Source organism: Lampris incognitus, chromosome 13 (genome assembly GCF_029633865.1).
Source record: "Lampris incognitus isolate fLamInc1 chromosome 13, fLamInc1.hap2, whole genome shotgun sequence".
NCBI classification, from domain to species: Eukaryota; Metazoa; Chordata; class Actinopteri; order Lampriformes; family Lampridae; genus Lampris; species Lampris incognitus.
In genome coordinates this window covers 42,202,947-42,208,946 of record NC_079223.1, presented here as the reverse complement: position 1 = coordinate 42,208,946, position 6,000 = coordinate 42,202,947, and positions in this window count along the sequence as shown.

The window sequence follows — 6,000 nt, the reverse complement described above, 5'->3', positions numbered from 1 at the left end:
AAGGAGATGGCTCAGAAGGGTGGGCTTTGCCTTCGTGCATCAGATTCGCCTAACGCTTGATAATTCTGTAAATTTGCCAATCCAAGTTTGCTTGCACATCTTTCTGCTTTTATCTTCTCTTTGTCATTGTGAAATTAATGTGAGCCACAGAAACTAATTAGATCTGGCTCAGATAATGTTATTGATAAACATGGGCATTCGTTTTGAGCCATGTGGAATTCTAGACGGGCGGCACGGTGGCGCAGTGGTTAGCGCGGTCACCTCACAGGTTCACCAGAGCCCCGGGGTAGTCCAACCTTGGGGGTCGTCCCGGGTCGTCTTCTGTGTGGAGTGTGCATGTTCTCCCCGTGTCTGCGTGGGTTTCCTCCGGGGGGCTCCGGTTTCCTCCCACAGTCCAAAGACATGTAGGTCAGGTGAATCGGCTGTACTAAATTGTCCCTAGGTATGAATGTGTGTGTGTGTGTGTGTGTGTGTGTGTGTGTGTGTGTGTGTGTGTGTGTGTGTGTGTGTGTGTGTGTGTGTGTGTGTGTGTGTGTGTGTGTGTGTGTGTGTGTGTGTGTGTGTGTGTGTGTGTGTGTATGTGTCCCTGTGTGGTGGCCTGGCGGCCTGTCCAGGGTGTCTCCCCGCCTGCCGCCCATTGACCGCTGGGATAGGCTCCAGCATCCCCGCGACCCTGAGAGCAGGCTAAGCGGTTCGGATAATGGATGGAATCGATGGAGTACTAGATGGATATGAACAACCCAATTGGAGTCATGTATAATCAGGAAAATGAAAAGCAGAAGTCATCAATTCTGCTGTAATATTTTAAGCGTTGTGGTGCTCTTTGCATCCTCCTCTGTGAGAAACTCCACCCATCTAACTGTTGGGTCGAATAGCACAACGCAGAAGCATTTGTAAATACAGTTTGACCTGGTATCTGAGTCAAATCTGTTTGGTCAACTTGATTGTAGCATCTCTGTTTGTCAGTGTAGCTAATTTTAATATGTTTAGCTGGCTGACTAACTGTTTGTACCCCCCCCCCCAAAAAAACCACCAGAAAGTGACTTGTACCCCTTTGGAGCTGTAGTGGGTGATAAGAGAGTGGTGGTGACCACGCAGGATGGAACCTCGCCTTACATTACACCGCCAATGGGCTTCCCTTTCATGGGCAAACTATATGACAGGATTTATGTGAGTATCTACGCACACCAAGCGATATAAAATATAATATTGTGTGTTCTAAAAAAAAAAAAATCAATTTCAGCACACTGCAGCATAATGTAGTCTTAAGTGCTCGCTTGTCTGCCCATCGTTATCATATATTTATATTAAATTGTATATGAATTATATCATATTTCTCCTGGTGCTCCAGATGGCCAGTCCGCCATTGTCCCAGACATATGATCACCACAAGTGTTTAAGCATCATGTCAAGTGCAGGGAAGTAGAAGGGCACAACAGTAGTCCCCACTAACACTGGTGTCTTAGGTGGTGGAAGTCAACGCAGTCGCTGTGACGCAATGCAAAAGGCTGGAGATAGTTGTGGGATTGATACTGAGGACACCATGTATGACGACATGTTAGTGGGTTTCTTGGTTTCCTTACTGAAAGGAAATACCTCTCTAGCGCTGTACCCTTTTTTCATAAAAACCGCCCTCTAACGTCTCATTTAGATTATCCTTAACTCGAGCATTATTTTATTCATTTTATCATTCTTTTGAGATTTTGAATTTATCATCTTACGTGTTCTCAAATTGTTTTTAGTTTTCAATCTCTGTTGATGATTCTAAAGCACATTTAAACGGAATTTTCACGTATTTTTTGCGATGTTTAATTTGTCTGTTTCTAATGTGAAGCACTTAGAGATGCATTTTAAGTGTGAAGTTTAATAATAATGGTGAAAATCTCATCCGTCTCTCTCTCTCTCTCTCTCTCTCTCTCTCTCTCTCTCTCTCTCTCTCTCTCTCTCTCTCTCTCTCTCTCTCTCTCTCTCTCTCTCTCTCTCTCGTTGGGCAGTTCTCTGATAACGGCCTCATTCAGTTCCAGTCGGTCACCGAGAATGAGAAGCTTACGCTTCCTGTTCCGTTCCCGGAGGGTTTCCGTGGCAACGAGAGCCTTGCCTTGCTGGCGGCGTTCTGGGACGATGCTGACCTCACCCTCGGGGAGGGACGGCTGCTCTACCAGGTGGGCGATCCCGAGGAGTCACGGGAGAAATTATTTATGAGGCGACTCAAAGGGGACACGTATCAAAAGGTGGCGAAGAGCGGGGTAAATTTAGAGCGGCCCGCGGGAGGAGCACCGCCCGGGCTTAACTGTGTCACGGAGTTTGGGGTTGTTGTGAGCTTAGGACGTCTATATATAGTTGAAACGGAACAATCCGAGGAGCAAATGCAATAAAAAAAGTGTTAATTTTATTTGGTAATGCATCGCAGAAGCTTAAACAAACTGCAGCAGCAGCAGCAGCAGCGGGGCGTTCGGGTGGCGTAGCGGTCTATTCCGCTGCCTACCAACACGGGGATCGCCGGTTCGAATCCCCATGTTGTTTCCGGCTTGGTCGGGCGTCCCTACAGACACAGTTGGCCGCATCTGCGGGTGGGAAGCCGGATGTGGGTATGTGTCCTGGTCACCGCACCAGCGCCTCCTCTGGTCGGTCAGGGTGCGTGTTGAGGGGGAACTGGGGGGAATAGCGTGATCCTCCCACCTGCTACGTCCTCCTGGTGAAACTCCTCACTGTCAGGTGAAAAGAAGCGGCTGGCGACCCCACATGTATCGGAGGAGACGTGTGGTAGCTCGCATCCCTCCCCGGATCGGCGGGGTGGTGGAAGAGTGGGGTAATTGGCTGGATACAACTGGGGAGAAAGGGAGGGACCCAAAACTGCAGCAGCAACTGAAGCTCGTTTCAACGACAGTGCTCCCTCAGTGTGCGCTGTATGAGTCGAAATTTTCCGCATTATTTGTATTACATTTCTGTATCACTAAACGGTTTGATATCTTACTGGTGGCACCCACTCTCAAAGTTTAGTGTCTAGCCGTCGTAGTGTTACAAGACAAACTGCATTGCCATGCGCAGTACAACATTGTCAGTCCAACTGATTCCAGAGCACACAGGATGCTTCAGACACCAGTCAGACGTGCAGACCCCAAAAGGAAAGCAGACAAAGAGAGAAAGGCATCGGTCCAACGTGCAAGTGCATTGAACAGTCTGTCTGCGGTGTCTACCTAATGCTGCGCAACAGTCCTGTTTCTATTCTAGTCCCTTTTTATACTTTTACTTTCTACACTCACATAAAAGGGGGCTCTTACCTGCTGACCATGTGGGATGCTGCAGACAGTGATGCAGGGGCAGCAGTTCAAACTGGGGGTGTAGTACTTGAGTTCTGCCCTTAAATATGAGATCTGTGGTTTGCCTGATATGTCCCGTCCCGCTGGCAGCGAGAACGACCAACAAGGCGTCGCAGTCGCTGGTGTGAAGTCAGCTCAGCGGCTAACAGTTCCCACCTTTGTAAAAAAAAAAAAAAGGGATTCCCGGACCAGAGCCAGCACAGATGATCCAGTGTATTACAAACTACATCGAACTATATGAGAACACTATTCCTCAGCCCCCCCCCCAAAACAGGTGTCACAACCGACCAGAGGAGGCGCTAGTGCAGCGACCAGAACACATACTCGCATCCGGCTTCACACCCGCAGACACGGCCGATTGTGTCTGTAGGGACGCCCGACCAAACCGGTGGTAACACGGGGATTCGAACCGGTGATGCCCATGTTGGTAGGCTACAGAATGGACCGCCAACCTACCTGGACGTCCCACGTTAAAATAACTTGCGTTGAATTTAACATCTTTAGTCCAATAATGATGCTGACACATTGTGCTAGTTTAACTGAGCGTAAAATGTTTTGCAACTGATTTGCGTTTGTGCTCAGCATCTGGTGCCTCTCGTGTCAGTGTCCAACAATAGCCGGCCAGCACTGATGGATTCCAGTTGCCCTGATACCTCTTTTCCATGGTCGCAATGTCCTGGTAAAACCTTTCACCATGTTCATTGCTGACTGCACCAAGATCAGCAGGGAAGAAGTCCAAGTGTGAATGCAGGGGATGGATTTCCAATGGCATGTTGTGCTTCATGGTTTTGTATGCTTTAGGCGTGTTGTCAAGCAGCTCAATGTAGTTTGGTGCTGTGTAGATGCCAAGGAAATTCTCAACAACACCCTTAAATGCCTTCCTCGCTAGTTTCTCTGGCCCCACTGGCAGATCTTCTACCTGTCCGGCAAAAGCATCGCCGCATTATGAGCCTCGTTCATCACTCGCTCGTATATATGTACAAATGTGTTCCTACACATCCATGGAAATTGTTTAGCTCTCAAACCTTTCTGACAGACAGAAGCAAAGCCTGATGGGTATTTGTAATTCCTTCCCCCTAACATCTATTGTCCACCTCTTGCAACGAGCCATCACCCAGGCCTGCAACGACATCGGTGTTAGCCAGCAGGTGTCTAAATTCAGGGGTTACCCAGGTTCTACACTGGCCTCGGAGACAAACTTCAGGGCTAAAAATCCCATGGGCGTGTAAGAACAAATTTATACGTACGAACGATTGATGAACGAGGCCCATCACGTTTCAATCCCTATTCCTACTTAAAGCTGCTGTACGTCATTTTCTTTTCACACGACGTTGTCATTCGTATTTAGTGAAATTCCCATTATATGCCGACAGGTATCCGTCGAGTGAAGGTTCTGGAGAAAAGCCCAGTCTCACTGCACTCTGAATTGCAATAGAATCCATTTGGTCTGAATGAAAGGACCAATCCCTGCTAAAGAGCGTCCCTAACTCCATGTCAATCATGTCATGTGTACATGCAGGGCGGCTGAAAATGTTCAACAGCGGCGTATGAGGAGCGTCTCCAACCACGGTGAAGATGCCAAGTAGCATTATGTAACCTGACTCCATGGTCAGGGTGGATAAAACAAGCCCTCTCCCTGACCCATTGTCCATAAAATGAAGCTAGACTTCTCAGAAGGCTCCCACGCTTGTGATGGGGCCTGCAGGTGGTTTCCGTTCTTTACAGAAAGGGTGAGGGACCAGCATAAATTAAGCAGTGGGTATCTGACATGATAGTGTAAGATTTTTGTAGTTCATCTTTGAAAAAGTTGAAGATCCATAAAAATCAAGCTGTGGTCAAGATTATAAAGGGTGCCCCGTTTCCTGGTGATGATAGCAGGCTGCAAGGATTTTAAAGTCCACGAGTAATGGTTCTCATTACATTTCCCAATTTCTTCCAAATCTCCCCCCCCCCTCCACATTTTCTTTCAGGGATACCATAAATTAAATACGTCAGACATCTACTCCCAGATAGTTTTCAATCGTACAGCGAGGGATGTGACAGAATTTGAGGAGCAGAGGAGCAGGCCCGGCTTCACCCCTGCGTGGATCCTGAAGATCACCTGGGACCATGTGATGCCCATCTCCTACCAGAGGATCAACCGTTCAGAGGTAAACAGATCGTCCATCCCTGTCATAGCAATGTAGTTAGTATGGCGGTTGCCTCTGATCATGTAACCCTTAAAAGGATAGCAAACGTTAACGGTGACACGTGTTGGCTGGTGGCTTGTTATCGAAAGCCCATAACGAAAGTTTCAGGCATGTTGGGCAATTTTTAAGAAACGCTACTTGGAGACAGCATGTTGTCTGCTGAGTGCCGTCAAGCAGGCTAAATGCTGGGAAACTCCGCCGTTGTCAGTGTTGAGTACAGAAGGGGCAAAATGTGTAAGTTGAAATAAACATCTGCACACAAGATGGTGGAAAGAAAGTACGAATTAGACCAACAGTGTCCTTAAGCTCAAGAAAATGGTGTAAGAAGTGGCCGGTTGAAGCATTGGAGCGTTTCCGCTGGCGAGCCTGGGGATTTCTCTAAGTAGTTAAAACAGTGGCGGAGCTAATGAAATGGAAGTTGGATGAGTTCTTTATTTTAACTCATTAGCATGAACTGGTAAAGTAACCTACTACTCACTGGCCGCTCGCCA